Genomic DNA, 23,676 nt, shown 5'->3' on the forward strand with positions numbered 1-23,676 from the left:
TTTGTTTTTTTGTTTTTTGTTTTTTTTTATTTATTAAATCTTTATTGTTCAGATTATTACATTTGGTCCTCTTTTTTCCCCCAATAACTCCCCTCCTTCCAGCTCCCACCCCACCCTCCACCCTCACTCCCCACCCACTGTCCTCATCCATAGGTGCATGATTTTTGTCCAGTCACTTCCCGCATCTCCCACACCCCTTTTCCCCCCAAGAATAGTCATTCTATTCCCTTTCTATGTCCCTGATTCTATTATAATCACCAGTTCATTCTGTACATCAGGTTATTTATTCACTTGATTCTTAGATTCACTTGTTGATAGATGCATGTTTGTTGTTCATAATTTGTATCTTTACCTTTTTCTTCTTCTTCCTCTTCTTAAAGGATACCTTTCAGTATTTCATATAATACTGGTTTGGCGGTGATGAACTCCTTTAGCTTTTCCTTATCTGTGAAGCTCTTTATCTGACCTTCAATTCTGAATGATAGCTTTGCTGGATAAAGTAATCTTGGTTGTAGGTTCTTGGTATTCAGCACTTTGAATATTTCTTGCCATTCCCTTCTGGCCTGCAAAGTTTCTGTTGAGAAATCAGCTGACAGTCGTATGGGTATTCCCTTGTAGGTAATTGAGCCTCTTTCTCTTGCTGCTTTTAAGATTTTCTCTTTGTCTTTTGCTCTTGGCATTTTAATGATGATGTGTCTTGGTGTGGTCCTCTTTGGATTCCTTTTGTTTGGGGTTCTCTGCGCTTCTTGGACCTGTAAGTCCATTTCTTTCTCCAGATGGGGGAAGTTTTCTGCCATTATTTCTTGAAATAGGTTTTCAATATCTTGCTGTCTCTCATCTTCTGGCACTCCAATAATTCTGATATTAGACCGCTTAAAGCTGTCCCAGAGGCTCCTTACACTATCTTCACACTTTCAGATTCTTTTTTCATTTTGCTTTTCCAATTGGGTGTTTTTTGTCGAATCTTTGGTTTGATTATTGTGCTCCTCTGGTCTGCTATTGGGTATAATATTCTTTATTTCAGTCCGTGTATGCTTACTTTCTAATTTCTTTATCGTAGCATCGAGGGTCTCATTAGTTTTCGTGAGGTTCTGCACAAATTTATGGCAAGCCCTCAAAATTGCGATTCTTAGCTCCATATCCTCCATTTCTGTCATGTTTTTTTGTCTCCGCATCTTTTATGCTTTCTTGGTGCACCCCCTTGTGGTCTCTGTGCGCAGTCTTGTTCTAGCCAAGCCTTAATTGTTGTAGTTAACACTAGAGGGGTTTGACCACCAGGCCGACTGGCTATAGGAATCAGCTGTATGGAAAACGTCTGCCTTCTGGGGAGGCGCTAATCCAGCCTTTGCCTGAGGCGATCGGCAAATGGCTGTGCGCAGGGCCTGGGCAGGGCGGGATCAACAGGGCGGGCGGAGGGAGCAGTTATGGCCGCGCTCAGTCCCGTTCCCAGAGGCTCTGCTTCTCAGAACCCCGGCAGCCGCTGCAAACCTCAGAGAGAAAGCTGCCCTCAGGTTCCAACTGATGCCGGATAATCCCGCTTCTCCCGTTTGAGTCTGGGTCCCTAGAGACTCGCCCGGATCCGGAGCCCAGAGTCTGAGACTCACTCCCGACAGAAAACGACAACCGCGCCCTCAGCCACCAGCCTGCTTTGCGCGCGCACCTCGGTACCTTTGTATTTTCCACACTGCGCCGCCTCTGAGCCTCGATTTGCTGTTCTCTTTCCTTCTAGTTGTAGAGTCTCTCTTCAGCCAGCCTTCCTGTGGTTCTGGGTGATGTCCATACCGTCTTTTAGTTGTATTTTTGAAATGGTTGTTTGCGGCAGCGGTCTCCGGTGTTTACCTACGCCGCCATCTTGGTCTCCTCCAAATAAAAAATATTTTTTAAAAGAACAGTTGTTATAAGAGAATAAGGACATAGAAGACCTTTTACCAACCTTTCATTTTTTAAAATATGTAGTCTGTATGTAATTAGGATAAATAAGCAGACGACGTATTCCAAAACAGGTCCAATTCCCAAGTATTAGCACATCATTTATCCCAATGGTGACCTTAGAAAAATAAGTTTTCTATATCTGTTTAAACCACTCTGACACAAAATGAAATGGAGGGGTGTCCATTGAGCTTAAGCCCTTTGATCTGGGAGAAATTTTATTTGTCTAGAAAAAAAGTATCTGTATCTGATTACACTCCTTGCTAGCCACAGAGTGCTGTGCCAACGTAAGCCAGAGAGGATGCCCTAAAAATATGCCCTGTCTTGAGAAGCCAAGTGCCACACATTGTATTTCCCTTCAGTTAAATAACAGTTATTTGACCTTTAAGGATATCAGTAAATTGTAGAAAACTGAAATCACAAACATAAGCAACAGAGTGAAGTGGGGAGTTGGGAAGAAGGTGCTAAGGATCTTGTTATTGATTTACGAAGTCCACAGAGAGCAAATCATTATTTTGCTACCTGATAGATCTGCAGGTCTTGTACAACAAAAGATCTTTTAAGCAGTGGGATTGATGCTTTAAGTTGGGAAACGGTACATCAATAAAGGTCAGTGTGACAATATGATTTACTCAAATACAATGCTATTCCAAGCAGTCGGGCTTTACATTCCAGAATAAATGGCAGACACTTTTTTTTAAATTTGTGTTTAGGCTTCCCCCCAGAAATCTTGTTTGAAATGTTTCATTATTTATCTTTGCTTTTTAGACATGAAAGGAACCCATTTATTTCCCTTTCACGATCATTTCTAACTGGTGAAAGAAGGTAGGGACCTAGAGCAAGAATCAATTGGTTAATAAAATAGTTAATTGACTAAGTGCTTGTTCTGATGAGCCAAAAGCAGACAGGGTACAAGCAAAGCAAGGGCACCTAATTAAAATGGGCTGGCCATACTTGATGGAATTCTGCCTCGTAGATAGAAATTAATGCTTGAAAGACATCTGCATTTATTATTGTGTTGCAAACTGGAGCAAATCAAAGTAGCCCAATAAGGCCTTTGTCTTAATGTCCTCCACACAGCAGCGCTTGTGGGCTAGCCCAGCAGTTACAAGAAATTCCAAAAATCATTGTTTCTCAAAACACAATGACCCATTAGTTATAGATTTCACATTCTAATATGGTATATGAAACATAAACTGGGACAAGTTAGCTAAAAATACTTTAACATTTTTTTATAAATCATGTTTTCTTTACAGATAGATGGTGATGAGGTATTAGACATGGTGTGGTGGAACTTGTACATATAAAAGAATTTGTAAATCTACTCCCCACCCCCTCAAAAAAATGGTAGAACATTTGCAAATGACAACTAACCTTGCCTACTCATACATCATTAGCCATACCATGGGATTATGAGTGATTTTTCCCAAGAATATAAAAACGCTACATAATCAGAGGAAACATAAGTTTCTTCTGTGTGTTTTTCTCACTATGCCTTGTAGCTCGGGTCGCCTAGGATTGTACCAGTGACCAATAGTCATACGGGGTTTCCATTGTGACCAACTGCATCTTATAATCAATGAACTTTAAATGCAATAAAATAGGGTAGCTATTGATGGCAATCAAGTTGTAGAAAGTTTTTTAAAGGTATACAACAAATTTGATTTTGATCACTTGCAAAGAGAAATCTATGAAAATAATTGAATCAATGTTCACACTAAATTAATGTTGACTTTCTGGTAAAGATTTCAATGGAAAAGGAAAGGTTCTAACACCCACGCTGATGATGAAGCACTGATTATGTGCCAGAACCTACTGGAGGCACTTGGCATCTCTTATTCCATGAGATTAATAAAACAAACCCTAAGAGGCATTAGTATTACCATACATTTGAAGATTTTAGAAGTTTATTTTCAAAGAAAATAAACAACCCATCTAAATATCCACATTATTAAGTTGGAAAGAAATATCTTATCTGCCTTCAAAACAAACTTTCCCCATAGACCATTCTAGTTAATAATACAAGAATAGTTAACATATAAATATTATGTACTAGTTGATCTTGAGACTTAATAAAATTATGTGTGGATTAATCTTGCACAGGTTATTAATTATGTTAGCATAAACATCATGACTTCTTTATTTGTGTACTTCCCATAGAACTGAGAGCTCTGTCATATACGATTTTGTTTCATGTGTGTTTCAGAACAAAACTGAAGATTCCAGAAAATGAAACCATCATGTCTACATTAGCATGAGATCTTAAAGTTGAGAACTTGCTAATAGACTACTTAGTACAACTTTCATATTTTATGATGGTGGAGAACTTAAACTGAATTGATTTGTACAAGATTCCACAACCAGGCAGTAGGAAAACTTATTCTGTAAACAAATATTAAGCAAGTACCTGCTACGCAAGGACTAGGATTATAATGAAGGTCTTTCATTGCCTAATTCAATACCCTCCAAAATATCTAAGAACTGGTTTTCAATTACTCTTACTACAACATAAGCTCCATGAGAGGAAGAGTTTTGTTCTGTTCACTCCTGTGTCACCAGCAAATTGAGCAGTGCCTGGCATCTGAGTGTGTGATGAATATTTGAAGAAAAAGTTAATGAACCATCAATTTTCAGACTATGTAAACATCTTTTGATGATGTACAAAATACTCCAGAATCTTATCCGTTCATGTCTAGGAATGTCGGTGATTACAGCACCATTCAAAGATTGTAGCATTCTGATCAAGTGTTTCTCTTCCTCATGAAAGTGGCATCTATATGGGGAAAAGCATTTCGGTTATGTGTGCTTTGTAATTGCATTCAATATAAGCAACCGTTTATTCCTGCATTTTTCAAAAAAAAATGTTCATGTTTGGGGTGAATTTTTTGTGTTTTCTTCCCTTATTTGGGCCTGGTGCAAACACAGCTAGAATCTCTAATTGGCCATGCTATGCCTGAGCCCTCACATACCCAATGGAACATCAGCTTTATAAAAGCAGGTTTGCTTTTTCATGTTCACAGTACTGTGGTGAGTTTTCAAAAATGAGGCCCTTGCAAACCATTTTCAGCGAGAAATAATAAAAGGCCGGTGGGAACCAGGTTCGCATTGCTTCTTTTTAAGGCTTTTGACAAAAGTATACTTGGGAATGCTGTTTTTCAAAATCCTGTCCTGACAAGTTAAGTACTAGCAGTTCTTTGTTGAAAGAAAGATCTTTCATCTTTTTCTTTTTTGCTTTCCTATTTAGGAAAGTTTCCTTCCTCTGAGATGGCCCCCTTTGGTCTGTAATATGCCTATTGCGCGGCAGGCAGAATTCACAGGTCCACTCCCCACCACCACCCTTTCTTCTGAACATAGGAACATTGTTAGCTATACATACTGCTCGAGTCTGAAGACAAGCCTCCCTCCTCGTGTTTCGGTAATATTTATTCATCACTCAGAAACACTTCCTGAATGCCTAACAAGTGCAAAGGGGCTACCTGGGAGGTTCCGATGATGAATCAATCCTTACAATTATGGTATATGTACAGCAGAAATGACTCTTGCTGCCTGCCTTCTTCATTCCAAACACTGAGTGGATGCTGATATTATACAACTTAATATTCAGAACACGCCCATCAACGAGGCATAAAGATTCTTTATTCTGAAAAAGCAATAAGTGAGATTTGGTCAAACAGCTTTGTATAGATCCCACAGATAGAATACCTATAGTATGATTTCAGATGGGTCTTCTTGCCTATAATCCTCATGCTCTTTCTACTTTAACAGAGTACTCAAACCTGAGAACTCCAAAAAGGGGTACACAGACACAACAGGTCTATAGTCTCCAGGGTGAGTATCATTGCATTAGATACCACAGTAAAAATGCCAAGAAACTTTACAAGGCCAACTCATGAAATAAATTACAGTAAGTGGATACACAAATAAGTCATAAAATAATTTTAATAATAGATTGGTTTTCATTTGTAAGGAAATTGTACATTTATAAATTTTTAATATATAAATTTTTTTAATGATCCTGATAATTAAACCCATGGCTTTTGGGGGTTTATAGAGCTAATTTTAAAGGTTTCACTGGGCAAGATTTTAGATGCACTGAAAGAGAGAGAGAACATTGCCTGGAAATTATGCCCAATTAACGTCTAGGCCCCAGTCTCTGATGTGTAAAATGCAAAGGCAGGTTTTTTCAGTGGTTTTCAAACTAAGAGCCCTGCTTTCTATAGACGTGCCTCAGGGCCCTTGAAGGAGACCAAGACATAGCACTCAGAGACCTCCCAGCCTCATCCACCATCCCCACAACACGCCTCCCAGCAGAGCAGCGCCACTGCTGCTGGTTTGAGATATTGGATTTCTACCCAAGATTCTCTTTAGAGAAAATATTCAAATCTTTAACAATAAATGTTAAAAATCAAGTTTGATAGCCAGCTGACTCTAAGTTTTAGAATCTAAGAACTCTTCAGATTAACGATCCTAATGCCTACAGAAGTAGTAAAGCATCTTCAGAATGGCTATCACAAATTCATATTCCTGCAAGCATGACCAATAAACTTGTAAAAGATTTCCAATAATGAACTCACAGAAAGAGAAACTAAAAAACAATCCCATTTACCATTACAACAACAAAAAATAAGATACGTAGGGATAAACTTAACTAAGGAAGTAAAAGACCTGTACTCGGAAAACTACAGGACATTGAGAAAAGAGATGGAGGAAGACATAAGCAAATAGAAGAACATACCGTGTTCATGGATTGGTAGAATCAATATCATTAAAATGTCCATACTACCCAAAGCAATCTATAGATTCAATGCAATCCCCATTAAGATACCAACAGAATATTTCACAGACCTAGAACAAACTCTCAAAAAATTCATCTGGAATAAAAAAAAAAGACCCTGAATAGCTGCAGCAATCCTAAGAAAGAAGAACAAATCTGGAGGGATCACAATACCAGATATCAAGCTATATTACAAAGCCACTGTTCTCAAAACTGCCTGGTACTGGCACAAGAACAGACATATAGATCAATGGAACAGAACAGAGAACCCAGAAGTTGGCCCAAGCCATTATGCTCAATTAATATTTGACAAAGGAGGCAAGAGCATACAATGGAGTCAAGACAGTCTCTTCAATAAACAGTGTTGGGAAAATTGGACAGATACATGCAAAAAAATGAAACTAGACCACCAACTTACACCATACACAAAAATAAACTCAAAATGGATAAAGGACCTAAGTATAAGACGGGAAACCATAAAAACCCTAGAAGAAGCCATAGGCAGCAAAATAGCAGACATATGTCCTAGCAATATCTTTACTGACACAGCTCCTAAGGCAATGGAAACTAAGGAGAAAATAAACAAATGGGACTACATCAAAATAAAAAGCTTCTGCACAGCTAAAGAAACCATCAACAAAACAACAAGAAAGCCCACTGCATGGAAGAACATATTTGCCAATGTTATCACCAATAAGGGTTTAATCTCCAACATTTACAGGGAACTCATACAACTTAACAAAAGGAAGATAAACAATCCAATCAAAAATGGGCAAAGGACCTCAATAGACATTTTTTAAAAGAGGACCTACAGAAGGCCAAGAGACATATGAAAACAGAGAAAGATAAATATCCCATGATCTCACTTATTTGTGGAATATAATGAACAACATAAACTGATGAACCAAAATAGAGCCAGAGAAAAAAAATATTTTAGAACAGAATAGAAATAATCCAGTTATATGCAGATTTTTAATATTTCCTACAACTTTTGTGATATTATACTATGTTAGTGCAGTTTTGGTAATATTATATTTAAAATCTTTTTTCTAGAAATATTAATTTTTATTGCATGTAATATTATTATAAAATTGTTTTTCTTTTTTTTCTCTTTTTCCTTTTCAACATATTTTATTGATTTTCTACAGAGAGGAAAGGAGAGGAATAGAGAGCCAGAAACATTGATGAGTGAGAAACATCCCCCCACTGGGGATGTGCCCGCAACCAAGGCACATGCCCCTGACCGGAATCGAACCCGGGACCCTCTGGTCCGCAGGCCAACGCTCCATCCACCGAGCCAAACCAGCCATGGCTGGGCCACGCTGTTTTTCTTGAAATAGTAATGTTTATTGCATGTAACATTATTATATTTAAAATTGTTTTTTTTGAAATAAAAAATAATCTTGTAAAAAAAATTTTTAAACCTGGCTTGAGACAATATAAGTAATGCTACTCTATGACAACCTAACAGTGTATGCCCTACTTTAAAAAATTTAGACTTTAGATTTTTTTGTTTGTTTTTAACATCATGCTGACACAAATATGTGACTCCCAGGCTAGACGTCATTAGAATGAGAAGCTGTCCAACAAGAACTCTGAGTTATAGAACCTGTAAAAGGGAGGATTATGTCCATATTGACCATCGAGATGTGAGTGGGCATCATTATCATTTCATTCAAGAAGAACCCAATCGCCCAGCCAGGTGTGGCTCAGCGCTTGAGCACTGACCCAGGAAACAAGAGGTCACCGGTTTGATCACTGGTTATGGGCTCTATCCCCAGGGTGGGGCATGCAGGAGGCAGCCGATCAATGATTCTCTCTCATCGTTGATGTTTCTCTCTCTCTCCCTCTCTCTTCCTCTCTGAAACCAATAAAAATATACTCAATGAATTTTGTAAAGAACCCAATAAAGACTTTCCATGCAAATGTCCACACTGGGGGAAGATGAAAAAGCAGATCTCACGCACAAACACCTGGGAAATGTATTGCCCTTCATTTGCCCTCAATTTCCTCATTGAAAACACAGTCGAAGGAAAATAAGACCAAGGCCATTGCCCAGCCTGTGGGACCTCTCTGCCAGTTGTGATGCTCAGTGGCTTATTCTCAGTAATAGGTCATAGGCTGTCCACATTGTTCTTGCTAAGGATGAAGTGCATGCCCGTGACACACACACACACACACACACACACACACACACACAGAGGCATGAGGGGGAAATGGCGAGACTTAATTCCTGCTGTTCATTGTTCCAGGCATCAAAGGGAGCCAGCCTGCCAGCCCCGTCTCTGCGAATACGCGAGGCTCAGAGCAGGGTCAGGAAGCGTCCTCCTCCCCTGGCGCCTGGCCTGAGCTGTCTTATGTTTGACACCTCGTGCTGAGAGGCCTTCCTTGGCTGAAAACTCTGCACTGACTCAGCTCAGTCTGATGAGCCACTTGGAAGGACCAAGTCAAGGCTGTCGAGAGGCTGCAGAAAGAGCCAGAAGGTCAGTGTAGTCGGTTTGTAAAGAATCAGCCTGGCTAATGGAGGGGCGCGGGAAGTCTAACTCACGAGTGTAAGGCTGCCTTTCGAGCCTGCGGGGAAAAGAATTAACAGTTTGACTTTATTTTATTTTCAGCAACTCTGGGTCTCATTTTTCATCCACTCCATTTTATTCTGTGTTGAAAAATACGTTTGCACAGAGCACCATAGGGTTGGTAGGATTATTCCAGCATAATGAAAGAAAATAGGCTTAAAGGAATAGGGAAAGGGTGAGCAAATCTGTGGATAAACGATCAGAAAAATATGTCACTTACCACTGTTTAGTCCTAGAGTGTCATGAGATTTCTACAACATAGGACAACCATGGAGTAAATCAGATACTGCAAGTAAAGTGTCTCACTGTGTTCTTGGTTTACACTAAGTGTTTAATAAATGTTGACTGTAATTGGTTATCAATAGTATTATTGGAATGGAAAGCTCTGACAACGCACTAACAAACTGAATGTTTGATAAAACATACTAGGTGACCATGCAGTGTGCTTTACATATATTAACCTATCTAAGCCATAAACAACCTGTAAGGTAGATACTATTACTATGTTCAATGAGGTAGAAACCAAGGTAGAGAGAGGTGAGACAGCATGCCCCAGGTCATCCAATTGGTGAGTGGGCAGTTGCAATTCAAACCAAAGCAACATGCCCTGAAACCATGTTTTGATCACCAGGCCCTACTGCCTCTCCAGATCTTGAATGGCCAGGGATGCCAAATTAAAGAGCATCTATTCCTTCTTTCTTCAAGGAGATCTATTTATGTTCTTTAGATATAGTGATAAGAGACAAACAACCAGTACAAAAATGGGCAAAAATACTTAAACAAGAAATTCACATAAGAGAGTATGCAAGTGGCCAATGAATGCATGAGAAGATGCTCAATGTCTTTTATCAAGCTATAATAAAACCATACCATATCAAAATGGTACAATTTTAAAATGATAGGCAATACAGACTATTGGCAGGGATGTGGAAGAACTCTCATAAAGTGCTGGTGATGAGAGAATCAATGAGTACAACCACTTCGGAAAACTGTTGGGCTGTATTTACATACACATACCAATCACTCAGCAATTTCAATCTACTAAGCATTTTCTATGTCAACCCTCAGTCTATCAATCTGAGGTATATGTATCTAGTTTACAGGTGAGGATAAAGAGGTTTCAGAAAAGGTAAAACAGTTTTCCCAAGATCTAGGGATCAGGCCCAGGCCTGCCTTGCTCTAACATCCCTGTTCTAGGTACAAGATTATTTCTCAGAGAACGCATGCGGCATTTAGGACTACATATTTGGAGAAAGTAAGAAGCACTAGAGTAGAAAGAGGTAAAACCAGGAAAATGCTCAGAGAATGAAGTCAGAATAAAAATTCTAGCATGGCCAATGTGGTTCAGTTATGAACCAGGAGGTCACGGTTGGATTCCTGGTCAGTTCACATGCCTGGGTTGTGGGCTCGATCCCCAGTAGGGGGAGTGGAGGAGGCAGCCAATCAATGATTCTCTCTCATCATTGATGCTTCTATCTCTCTCCCTCTCCCTTCCTCTCTGAAACCAATAAAAATATATATTTTTTTTTATTCTAAAGTATTTTTTGCTGGAGAAAATCTCTAGACTCATATCCCCTACTATCCCACCCCCCCCCTTTCACAAAATAAACAAGTCATCAATCATATAGCCAACCAGCAGAAGAGCGAGGTTAAATTCCAGATCCTCTTGTCCCAACCTCCATATGTTTGTTTTTGCCCTAGGCAATCTTCCAGTCCCCGTCCCTTCCAACATCCGTCACACTGATTTGTCATAGAAGTTTCTCCATGCATTGCTCAAGATGGACAAAGCAAGCAAACTGACAGAAAACCAATGTTCTAATTCGATCACCACACCAATGATACGTTTGATAGGTTCTATGTGAAGGTGATTGATCACGTGTTGAGTATGTTACAATAATCCAATCTGACCAAAGGCCCTTCTTCCTTTCTGATGCCTCTATCTGCTGGACATTACCCCATGTCTGCCTCTGGATCTCAGATACTTTTAAAACATCACACTTCTACTCCGAGGCATTTTCATTGCATTCCTGTGGGCTATGTAAATCTCTTCTGAGGTTGTCATAAATTGAGGTGCTCCAACAGCTCCAACTGGAAAGATCAAATCTAGCCCAGTGGGGGAGGCAGCAAAGTCAGCAAAAGCACAAGTGACAGCCTGGTAGCAATTTAAAATTACTGTGAGACCACAACTGCCAATTAAAACAGACTTTCATGGCAACACAGGAACATCTGGTAGCTTCCATTTAGAAGGAAAAATTAAAAAGACTTTACATTTCTTAGTAATGAAAAACTCAGATAGAAGCCTGCAATGTTTTAGTTTGGGTTTTTACTTAAATTACATATTCTATGATACCTTCCAACAATACAATGTTTTGTTTTTGTTTTGTTTTGCTGTTGTTGTTTTAATAGTCACAAAATGTTCATAACAAAACGAGGCAAAAGTCAGAATTCATGATTCATTCATAGCCGTCCTAAAAGCTGCGCATTATCCTCCTCTCGTCCCCGCAAAAACAGATTTGGAGGAGATTACCCCAAAGATGCTATTTTGATGAAATGTATGTGATCTGATTTCTGCAAAAGCATTCCTGGAAAGGGACTCTCAGATCTAAGAAGAAGAGACAGAGAGACAGGAAGAGAGGAAGAGAGGAAGGAAGGGAGGAAGGGATACACACACATACACAATTTAGACTCCCATGACTGAAGCTTGAGTCTTACTTTATACTCATAACCCCCTCTATACGATCAAGTTTTTTAACATGTGGATTCTTTAATAAGTTGTACTTGACTAGAGGGAACCACAGCAAGATTATCTTACCTTTCATGATAAGAATACCAAGAATAACTAATAATCCATTTAGAGATGTTTTGTTTTGGTTTGGTTTTGGTTAATCCTCATCCAAGAATATTTTACCATTGATTTTTAGGGAGAGTGGGAGAGGGAAAGACAGAAAGAAATATCGATGTGAGAAACACATCAATTGGTTGCCTCTTGCATGTACCCCAGGGCCCATGCCAGGGATGAGCCTACAATCAAGGTATGTGGCCTTGCCTGGAATCAAACCCAGAACCCTTTGGTCCACAGGCTGATGCTCTATCCACTGAGCTAAACCAGCTAGGGCTAGAGATATGTTCACATTCAATTGTTTAAACCTCTTTTGAGAAATCTGCTCTTACTACTTCATTTCACCCAATACATCCTGCAATACTCATGTATGCCTCTGTTATAGTAATTAATATTGAACCATGTTGCTTATTATCATAACTTATTGTCATGTGCCTTTCATAAACTTTGATATATTTCTTTCTACTTCTTATCCATGACCAAAACTATCTATCACAGAAAGAACACCAAAGAAACTTCTATGACAAAGTGACAAAATGAGAATCCAATAGAAAATTATCTAGAAGTGAACTTTAGTCATTTCTGTCAGTCAATTCCTGGTCAATCTCTTTGATTTCACATGCAAACCTCAATGTCTCCTCATGCTCAGAACCTGTGTTTTCTATTTTTCCATTTCTTGAATACTGTGTAACCTAGATAAATTCAGTAGTACTAATAGGAAGCATTTTCCACACTATCTTGTCCCACACACATATGTACTATGTACTTCTCTAGAAAAGCTAGACTTGACCCATTTTAGTTAGGTCGCATCCATTCCCCCACATCTTTTGCTCACCGTCTGGTCAAAAACAGCTTTTGATGTCATTTCCTTACCAGACAACAATCCACCTGTCTTCATTTTGCTCAGTTAGTTCCGCCTTTCTTCGCGCCGTTCCTCGAGGCTGTCTGGAGATGAGGAGACAAGGTCTGTGAACCAGAAGAAGGAGAGTCCGTAAAGAGAAAAGCAAGACATTTGTGTGATGTGAAATTCCTCGTGCTGGCACTATGTCAATTATATCACCCCTACCCTTGCATTAAAATATGGAGAGAGTAGATAATTTTTCTAAACATGAAAGCCTCAAAGATCTGTCTCTTTGTTCACAGGAAATAAGTATGAAAATGCATCTGCCTCTATGAAACCATCTGCTCCTTGAATGCAGGGGCTATGTCTTACCCATTTTTGTATCAAATCACAACAGTTACTCCCTTTGTGGTCATTAATGAATGAGAAAAAAATGTGCCTAGCATAGGACATCCTTAAACTGTCCCACACAAAAACTTTACCCTCCTGTTATCTCCTTCAAGGAAAATGAAGAATTATGATGTCTGAATACATAACGACGAAAGGAGATTTGACTTTGAGTGGTAAACACACTGCAATATACAGATGATGTATCATAGACCTGTACACTTGAATCCTATATAATTTTATTAACCGATGTCACCCTGATAAATTTAATTCAAAAGTTTTTAAAATCCGATCTCTGCCAAAAAATGTTACACTCATATATGATCACTTTCCCCACTATTAGACAAGAAAGCTAAAGACCAGCGAATTTAAGCAACTTGCCTAGTGCTGCACAGCTAGTGAATGGCAGATAAGACTCAAACATCAGTTGTACCTAAATTCCATAATCCATGTTCTACCCAATGTGCTTCCTTTCTATTTACTAGTATTATCTGAGCCACGTATGCAAGGCCTTTATGTCATCTAAAATTGCATATCCAAACAGATGGCCTTAGACTTAGGAGCACACCTTATTAATCAACATACAAGACATGTACCATTAAACGTAAACTCATTATATCCTATTCATTGATATCCCACAGAACACTGGGGAAAAATTAGTCCAATCTCTTTGTCTTACCCAGACGGAAACCGGGTTCCTAAAGTGCAGAATCTCAGAGGGAAGGCAGGGGAGGGTGGGTGGGAGTTGATAACCAAAGACCTTGTATGCATATATGCATAACCTATGGGCACAGACAATAGGGTGCTGAAGGCCTGGGGTCAGGGGGAAGGCTGGAAGAGGTCAAAGGGGGGGAAAGGGGGGATGTATGTAATACTTCCAACAATAAAGATTTAAGAGGGGGAAAACAAAGAAAGAAATCAGGTTCCTGAGAGTTCGAATTATTTCAAGTCTCCCCAGCAAGTGATGGTTAAATAAAAGTAGAACCCAGTGCCGGTCCACAAATCTAGTCCTCACTCTTCCACACCACTCTGCCTCTCTTAATTGATTGCTGCTTCTATTGTTATTAAGTTAATATCAGGATGGCCTTGATTTAATAGTTCAGTAAAGCTCTTACAGCACCTTATGTGCCAGTCCTTGGGATTGCCTCTCGGGGAGGCAAAGATAAGACATGTTCCCATTTCATATGTAACAAGCCCCTTCACTGGAAACGAGGTCAGCCTTTGTGAGTTAGACAACTCTCTCTCTCTCTCTCTCTCTCTCTCTCTCTCTCTCTCTCCCCCCCCCCCCCCCCCTTGGTATTTAAAGAAAACTTCCCATTTATCCTCACGTCTCTTGCCTCCTGCCCATGGCCTTCCTCTCTATTCTCTCCGGTCAGAGTGATTAGGTTATGAAGCTGCGCTAATCCCATTAGTGCCGGGATGACTTCTCTCACCCGCATGCGTCCCACGGCTCTTAGAAAGTCAGAGGGAATTACTGGGCATTGAATTCACCTTGCAGGAAAGATGACACGCGGGGAGGGAGGGGACGGGCGCGCGAGTGCCCAGCTGACCTGTCCTTTCACCTGTCCCTCTGGAAGCCACTCTTCCCTCTGTGGGTGTCAGCGCAGGCCAGAGGCAAGGCTCCCGCTGCCCTTGAGAGACGACGGGAGCAAAGTTGACATCAGCTCTTTCTTCCTGAGCAAACATCCCACTAGTTCTGCAGCCAGACAGCTTGCAGAATCGCCTGTGTGGGACTGCTGAGCTCTCCTTTCCCGTCAAGTTCACTCTGTATTTATTCAGCAAAGATGCGCCTGCCGCGGCGGGCGCCTGGAGACGTGGTGTCAGAGTCACGGTGAGCCCACTTCGTGGGTGATTAGCGTCCTCTGACCCAGCCACCAGTGCCAATCACGTGCAGCGGGAGACTCCTGCGGCTGCAATTACTTCTCTCCTTCAGACCCTGGTCCTCCTCAACAACGTCAGAGTAGGTTTGTTAAAGCTTCGGGGGGCGGGCGGCGGGGGGCGAAGGGGGGCTTGCTTGCAGGAGCTCTCTTGGACGCAAGTCTATATCAATACATACATATTCCAAACACACTCCCAAGAAATGTGAATTCTGCAGATCCCATGCATGTCCCCACTTAAAAATCACTGAGTGAGAGACATCTTGTCTATTTGATTCTCAGTCTAAAGTAGAATCCCTAAAGTTAATTCATCTGGTGTTTATTGGAGATCTCCCATGTAGGCATTGGGCAAGACTAGTGCTCCACCACGTGCTGTCTGCAGACCTGCAGTCTCAACCGCACCTGGGACTTGCTAGAAATGCAAATCCGTGGGCACCTTCCCAGGGCACAGGGCTCTGTGTTTCAATAGGCTTTCTAGGTGAGTCGCATAAAACTTGAGAAGCACGTGGTAAACTACATGTAGCTCAAATGTCAGGGGGAGGACTGTCTCAACCCCGGGATCTAAAGATAACTGTTGAAACCTGGACCCCATGGCCTGGATGTGTGTATTAGTTTGCTGGGGCTGCCATAACAAAGCTCCTCAGACTGGGTAGCTGACACAACAGAACTGTGTTGTCTCACAGTCCTGGAGGCTGGAAGTCCAAGATCGAGGTGTCAGCAGGGTTGATTCCTTTAAGGAAAGTGAAAGAAGGGTCTGTACGTGGCTTTCTCCTCCTGTGTCTCTTCAAATCATCTTCCCTCTATCCAAATGTCCCCTTTCCATAAGAACACGTCACATTGGAATAGGGCCACCCACCCAGGGCACACCCATCAAGCATAACTTAAAATGACCCAATAGAGCTCATGGTGTCACCCCTTCTTCCCACTCCCTCCCTTTTTGTCTTTTCCAATAAACAGCACCACCCTCCAGGCACTAGCTCCAACATCCCACCTCTCTTCCCTTCCCACATCCAAATGTGTCCACTGTTACTGCAAAAATAGATCCTAAACCAGGTCACTTCTCTCAGCCTCCATTTTTCCCAGGGTCCTGGTCATTGTGCGGAGCCAGCTCAGCCAAGCGTTTGGTGAGCCTGAGGGAGGGCGGCGAAAGGATGAAGAAATGATAGACAGAATAAGCTGGGTCGGTGGATCTTCCTGTCCCTGGCTCAGGCCACAGAGAGAGATCCAGAGGCAAGCTGAGCCTTTATTTTAGAGCCAGAGGTAAACAAGGTAGTGGTCACCATAGTTACAATGTTCTTGTGAGTTTCACTTGTTTTGGCAGCACTTGCTGCACCATTAGCTTCCCAGATAAGATCTAGGGAGCATCATAAGGTCAAGTTTAATTATGCAAAGAGGAATGTGCCCTCTAAGCTGGGACTTGTTTGTGGCTTTGCCAACAGGTCAGTCCGAGGCTTAACCCTATAGCTGCGCCCTACAGGTCATCACATTTTTGACCGGAAGTCTGCAATCACCCCTGGCTGCTCCACCCCTCAATCCCAACCATTCAATTACATCACGACAGATCTTTTTAAGACATATATGTCACATCACTTCTCTAGGTAAAACCCTCCAATGCTTTCCCAGCCCATGTGAAGTAAAATTCAACCTCTGCACCCTAGTTTCCAAAACCACGCTCAACAATTCCCTTCCTGACTTCAGCTCACACAACACTCATTAACCTCTGTTGCTCATCCTCCTTCTATGGACATTGATCTTTATTTCTAGTTCATTCGATGCATTTTCCGTTTTAATATCAATGGAAACTTCCTCAACTTTTTGTAGGGTGGGATGGAATTGTGGTATAAATAAACCCCACAGAGCACATTAAACACGTACTCACTTATTAATCAAGCAGCATCTCCCATCAGCCTAGAGCAGCGGTTCTCAACCTGTGGGTCATGACCTCTTTGGGGGTCAAATGACCCTTTCACAGGGGTCGCCTAAGACCATCAGAAAACCCATATATAATTACATATTGTTTTTGTGATCAATCACTATGCTTTAATTATGTTCAATTTGTAACAATGAAAATACATCCTGCATATCAGATGTTTACATTACAATTCATAACAGTAGCAAAATTACAGTTATGAAGTAGCAACGAAAATAATTTTATGGTTGGGGGTCACCACAACATGAGGAACTATATTAAAGGGTCGAGGCATTAGGAAGGTTGAGAACCACTGGCCTAGAGAGTGCTGAATACCTAATAAGGATTGTTGCCTTTATTCATCACAATAAGGCTTCATAGAGTAGTTGATGAAAGAATACGAGTGATGAGGATTTAATAAAGTTAAAAAACTTGCCCAAGTGCACGTAGTAGTAAGTTCAGACCCAGCTTTTAACAACTAGCACTTAGTTCATACTATGTGCCACTCACTGAGCTAAGACCTTCACACATATTTGCTCATTTAATGTTTATATCAGCTCTGTGAGGTACGTATTATCACCACCCTCATTTTATAGATAAGAAAACTGAGACTCACAGAGGTTTAATAACAAGCTCATGGTCACACGGCCTGGGATTTGAACATAGGCAGGCAGCTCCCAGCGCATGATATTAACACCAGACGTACAGCCACTGTCTTATTACCACTTCAATTCTCTACACTTCAGCTTCCTTATCATTGAAATGTAGTCAAGCTACCTGCTGCGCAAGGTGTTTAAGGATTAGAGAGCCAATGTATACGTGAAATTCAAAAATATAAAAAATAAGTTCCATTTAATCACTATAGTGAGAAGGAATCTGGCCAAGGGCTTAAGTGTGTGAGATAAAATAAGAAATATAAACTCCCATATGTGAGAGTGGATTAAGACAGGGTAAAGGAAATAGAAATAACACCATCAAGAAGATAAATACAGTCATGCAAATGCATTTTTTTCATAGGAAAAGCCCTGGGGATGGAGGGTGGACAAAATGAAGGCAGAAGTGACCTCAAGTCCAAGTTCTTAAATATCCTAAGCCCAGAACAATTTGACTGAAGTGAGATAATAATTCCACAATGTTCATTTCCACCTCGTCCATGTCCCCTCCCACTGCACTCAATACCCAGCGCTCTCGATGCAGATCCAGCAGTCAGCAAGCGGTGTGATCCCTAGAGGAAGCCATGTGGCATCCCTCTCTGACATGGTGCAAAGTCCACGTCCTGCTGTCTTTCACAGTTTTATTTGGAGGTGATTCACAGGATGGCTCCTGTGGTTCCTGGTCCAGCCAGGGGACACTAAAGTGGCAATTTGACGTCTATAAGAAAAATTAAATTTTCTATCTAAGTTGGCAACTACTGTGACCAGCTGGGGACCTCCTGTCCCTAGCTGCACTCCATGAACTGCAGAGATGAAAAGACAAAACTTAGCCATCTCTGTGTATCCCCTGAGAGCTGCTACAGCAGATGTGAGCAGCAAAAATGGATGAATGATCCATATTGATGTTTTTGCAGTTGCCAGAGTTCCCTCTCTGGGTCTCCTCCTGCCACGCTTCTCCCCTGCCCACCAGCCTTCTGTCCCTCCAGCTCCCCAAGCTCCATTCTGGCTCAGGGATTTGAACATGTGTTTCTTCTGCCTATACCACTCTCTCTCCTAATTGTTAAGAGTTGAATTGTCTCCCCCCGCCCCCGAAAAAAAAGATATGTTTAAGTCATAACCTCAGTGCCTCAAAAAGTGACCTTATTTGGAAATGGGATCTTTAGGGAGGTAATCAAATTAAAATGAGGTCATTTGGTAGGCCCTTATCCAATATGACTTATGTCCTTATTTTTTCAAAAAGAAAATTTGGACATAGAGACAGACACACAGAGAGAAGACATTGTGACAGGATAGAGAGAGAACATGGCCATCTACAGGCCAGGGACTGCCTGAGACCACTGAAAGCCAGGAAGCCTGAACAGACCCTTCCCTACTGCCTTCAAAGAGAGTGTGGCCCAGCCCACACCTTGATTTTAGACTTCTGGCCTTCAGAACTCTGAGACAATAGATTTCTGTTGATCCAAGCCACCCAATTTGTGGTATTTTGTTACAGCAGCCCTAGACAACAAATACTCTGATCTTTGCCCAGCTGGCATGGCTCAGTGATTGAGTGTCGACCTATGAACCAGGAGGTCACAGTTCGATTCCCAATCTGGGCACATGCCTGAGTTGTGGGCTTAATCCCCAATGTGGGGCATGCAGGAGGCAGCTGATCCATGATTATCTCTCACCATTGATGTTTCTATCTCTCTCCCTTCCCCTTCCTCTCTGAAATCAAGAAAAATATATTCTAAAAAAATATTCTGAACTTTGTGAAGTTTCTTCTTTTTACCCTTCAGCCTCAGTGTGGCATCATTCTCTGACCATCCTATCTAAAGTACCTCTCAATAGTCTTATATCTGTACCTTTTTGTTTCCTTCAAAGTACTAAGCACAATTGATACCTATTCAACCTCTCTCATTCTCTCTCTTTGTGAGTGACCGTGTGTGTGCCTGTGTGCGTATCTGTAATGTAAATTTCATCAGAGGAGGAACTATGATTTTTCAGTTCACACTTATACTCCAAGCATCTGGCATAGTTTCCTGCACATAGTAGTTGCTAAAGAAATAAACATATTTAATGAATGGAGAAGAACCTAAAAACAAGCACATGAATAAATTTATTTTATAAAACAACAAATGAAGAAGTTCATTTGCCTTCTGAGACATGTCCTGAAAGTCTGGTACATGTGTCCCACCAGAATACAATTTAAAAATGTGACCCCAGTGGAAAGCTGCTCTGGCATCTCAGAGCTTTTTTTGACTCAGGTTACATTTCTCCAGACTAGTGCGTGTGTAGGGAGCCACTAGATATTCATTCAGAGCCTCCGGGAAGTCTTGCTGAGGCAAGCTCTGTGGGCTTCTTCCTTCCTAGGGAAAAAGAATTGATCAAACAAGAGAGTGCTTCATGAGTTATCCGGAGAGTGAAGGGAACAGGAGAAAAGCCTGCCTGTTATTTAGCAGCCCTGCTGGCACCTTCATGCCCGGAAAAGTCAGCCCACAGCTCAAAGGTCAGAATTGAATAAATGCTAATAATGCACAGAAAATGCCTTTCAGAAGTTTGCTCTCTCCTTAGATCTATATCCCACATGCAAATGTAGGCGTGTCTTACTGTTTCCTTCTCAACTCCTGCGGATTGTAGAAGGCTCACTTTCATGCCAATGGTGGTGAGAATTTTTATCGTGGACTCCAATATTGGATCCCACCATTTAAAAGGCACATGGCCAATAAACTGGACACAATCAGAGGAGGGTCACAGGTAAGGTGATAGCCTAAGGCCATGGTCGGCAAACCACGGCTCGCGAGCCACATGCTGCTCTTTGGCCCCTTCGGTGTGGCTCTTCCACAAAATACCACGTGCAGACGCGCACGTACAGTGCGATTGAAACTTCGTGGCCCATACGCAGAAGTTGGTATTTTGTGGAAGAGCCGGTGTTTTGTGGAAGAGCCACACTGAAGGGGCCAAACAGCTGCATGTGGCTCGTGAGCCGCGGTTTGCCGACCACTGGCCTAAGGGATGACACGCAAGTGGCCTGTCCCTCCTGCTCAGTTAGGACAGTGGTAAATAATTATGCCAACCAGACGGGCTTCTTCTGAAGCTTTTTCTAGAGACTATGGCAAGGATGATCCAGGTGATAAAGGGAAGAAGGAAGAGTCACAGGAAAGAGAGAGGCCATAGAACAAAGTTAAGATGGAGAAAAACTGACCAGAGCTGCCTCAACCTTTAACAGCTCTCAGTTCCAAATCTAGGCCATAGTGGCCATTCGAGAATGCACAACCTTCTTCATTGTTTTTTGTTGTTGTTGTTGGTGGTGGTTGGTTGATTTCCTTTAAGTGAACTGAATTAGTTTCTGGTCTTTACAATCCAAAGAGATAAGGTAACAACTGAAAACTGGTTAACTAGAATAAGTAGTACATAAAATTGTATTACTGAGTATAATCACAGTTATCATTATTACTTTTAATATGCTTAGAAAAAAGACTAGAATGAAATGAGTGATCATGTTATGTAACAAATGGTTTCTTCTGAGCAGAATTAAGTTCTGTTTATTTTTCTTTTATAATATATTTTAATATTTACTTTCCCAATGTGCTATGATGAGTAGCAAACATTTTAGGTACTTAAATACTATTGTGTAGTAAGCACTCAAAACTTATATCATTGTTGGTTCACTTATTCATCAAGAAAACCCAAATGAAGTGCCTACCATTTACCTCCTATCTCTATGGAATAGTAAGTAGGATGATGTCATTGCTAAGTTCCAAGAGTTATTTTGAATAATTGGCCAGAACATCCTTAGAAAGTAATATCGTATTTTCAAACTATTTTGAATTCTAATAATACTTTCTTATGTGGAAATTAATTGCTTTTGAGAAGGACAAGGTGTAGAAAAGACTTTTTCAGCTGTATCTTCAGGAATGGTGCTCAGATTTTGATTAGAGGAAGATGGAGGTCGAGGTGTTAATTCCACTATCATTAATATTATGATTCTAATTATTATAATTATACTTTTTTATAGCACCTTTCATCTTAGAGACTTGCAGTAACTAACTGCTTTGTCTATGAGCTGATTAACTCAGCGCTGAGTGTGATGAAAATTTCTAGATGAAAAATATTTTGTCATAATGGAATTCTCATATATCCCAATAAAGTGGAATGAAACTAACATTGTTGGCTTCACCTTCTTTTAAATTGGATATAATCTGTACTGACCAGAGACAGACTGAGAAGTCCTGAAATTCTCTCCCCCACAATGTGAAAAGGGATGGTATCTGATCCAGTGGTTCCAGCGACTGCGTTCAATTTTGAAAAGCTGGTTAGATAAGGGAATATTGGCACAACTCTCTAGATATCCATTCTCCAATTAACAATGTCATTTTCTATTTTTCTAAGTGGAAACTGGGAAACTTCTCTTGGCATCACCAGCTTCTGCTTGGAGCTTATACTTTTCACAGGTGGTGACTGCACCAGTTCCACAGCTTTGGAAAGATGTGGGGGTAGATGGTGGGAGGCAATAGAGAGAATGACAGTAATAATACTATATAATAAAAGCCTAATATGCTAAGTGTCCAACCGTTCAAGCGTTCGACCAGTTGCTATGACAAGTACTGACCACCAGGGGGTAGACTCGCCGACCAGTAGGTTATCTTGCTGCTGGGGTCCGGCCGATTGGGACTGGGCGAGACAGGCCAGACACTCCCTGGAGCCCTCCCACGGTCCCTTCCCGGCCTCGATCGTGCACCAGTGGGGTCCCTTGGCCTGGCCTGCGCCCTCTCACAATCCGGGACTCCTTGGGGGATGTCAGAAAGCCAGTTTCAGCCTGATCCCCACAGGCAAGGCTGAGGGACCCCACTGGTGCACGAATGCATGCACCAGGGCTCTAGTATATAGATAAACACCATGACCATACTATTCCTTCAGGCTCTACTATGCCCAACTCTCTACTTTACAGGAGTACATATTTTAGTATGAAGATGACTCTATTTAAACACAGAATAAAGGCAACTACATGGGTTTCCCTATTTATTTTCTTTTACTTTGTATGGCATAATGAACAGACATCTAAGGAAAAAAGAAAGAATTAAAGGATCAAAAATTAACTGAACTTTTCTGTTGAGGAATTTTGGACTTGGAATAGACTTTAGCAATCTTGTCCACTTCATGTGGTGGATCACAGACATGCTACAGACACTTGGCAAATTTTAAACCTATGTATGTTTATTTGTGTGCGGTGTGGGATACATATGGATAGATGTGATAAACACGTGTAAAAAATTTAAGATGGTGTGCTTGCTTCAGCAGTACGTATACTAAAATTGGAGCAATATAGAGAAGATTAGCATGGCCCCTGGGCAAAGATGACACGCAAAGGTGTGAAGTCTTCCATATTTTTGGTACTGGAAATATCAAGTAGCAAATTATTAATACATTAGCAAAATTTATTTTGAGGGGAAAAATCAGAAACAAAGAAGTAGTCACTCTATGATTCCATTTATATTGTCCAAGGACAGGCAAAACTAATGCAAAAAAAATTTTGAATAGTGATCCTCGTTGGGGCACAAATAGTTATACCCCTCATTCTACATATAATGAAAACCAAAGCTGCTGACGCAGATTGGCAAGGTTATGAGAATAATGAGTAACAAAAGGGAGATCTGAATTCCCAGACATGGGCTGCCTCCTCTTGGCTCATATTTCTTGACAACACATGTTTATGGAGCCTACCCTTTATCCCAGGTGTGAGGCATAAAAAAACCAAATGAAAAAAATAAACTTGTCCTATGCCCTAATTGACAACAAAGCACAGAGGGTAGAAATATATTTACTGGAAATGAAATGGATAGGTTTCAGTGTGTAGAATAAAACTTCTTAAATAGATCGAGGCTGTTCATCTCATACCTTTAAGCCCTCACCCT

At 41.0% G+C, this 23,676-nt stretch overlaps 1 non-coding gene across 1 annotated transcript; it reads left to right on the forward strand.

Annotated features, from left to right (window-relative positions):
* Positions 1 to 23,046: 23,046 nt before the first annotated feature.
* LOC138997495 (U6 spliceosomal RNA) lies at positions 23,047 to 23,153 on the forward strand. The gene has a single exon (XR_011468958.1). It is a non-coding gene; the product is annotated as a U6 spliceosomal RNA (small nuclear RNA).
* The last annotated feature ends 523 nt before the right edge of the window (positions 23,154 to 23,676 follow it).

The sequence above is a fragment of the Myotis yumanensis genome, unplaced genomic scaffold (genome assembly GCF_028538775.1).
Source record: "Myotis yumanensis isolate MYYU_CA2020_CCGP unplaced genomic scaffold, mMyoYum1.0.hap1 SCAF_18, whole genome shotgun sequence".
Lineage (NCBI taxonomy): Eukaryota > Metazoa > Chordata > Mammalia > Chiroptera > Vespertilionidae > Myotis > Myotis yumanensis.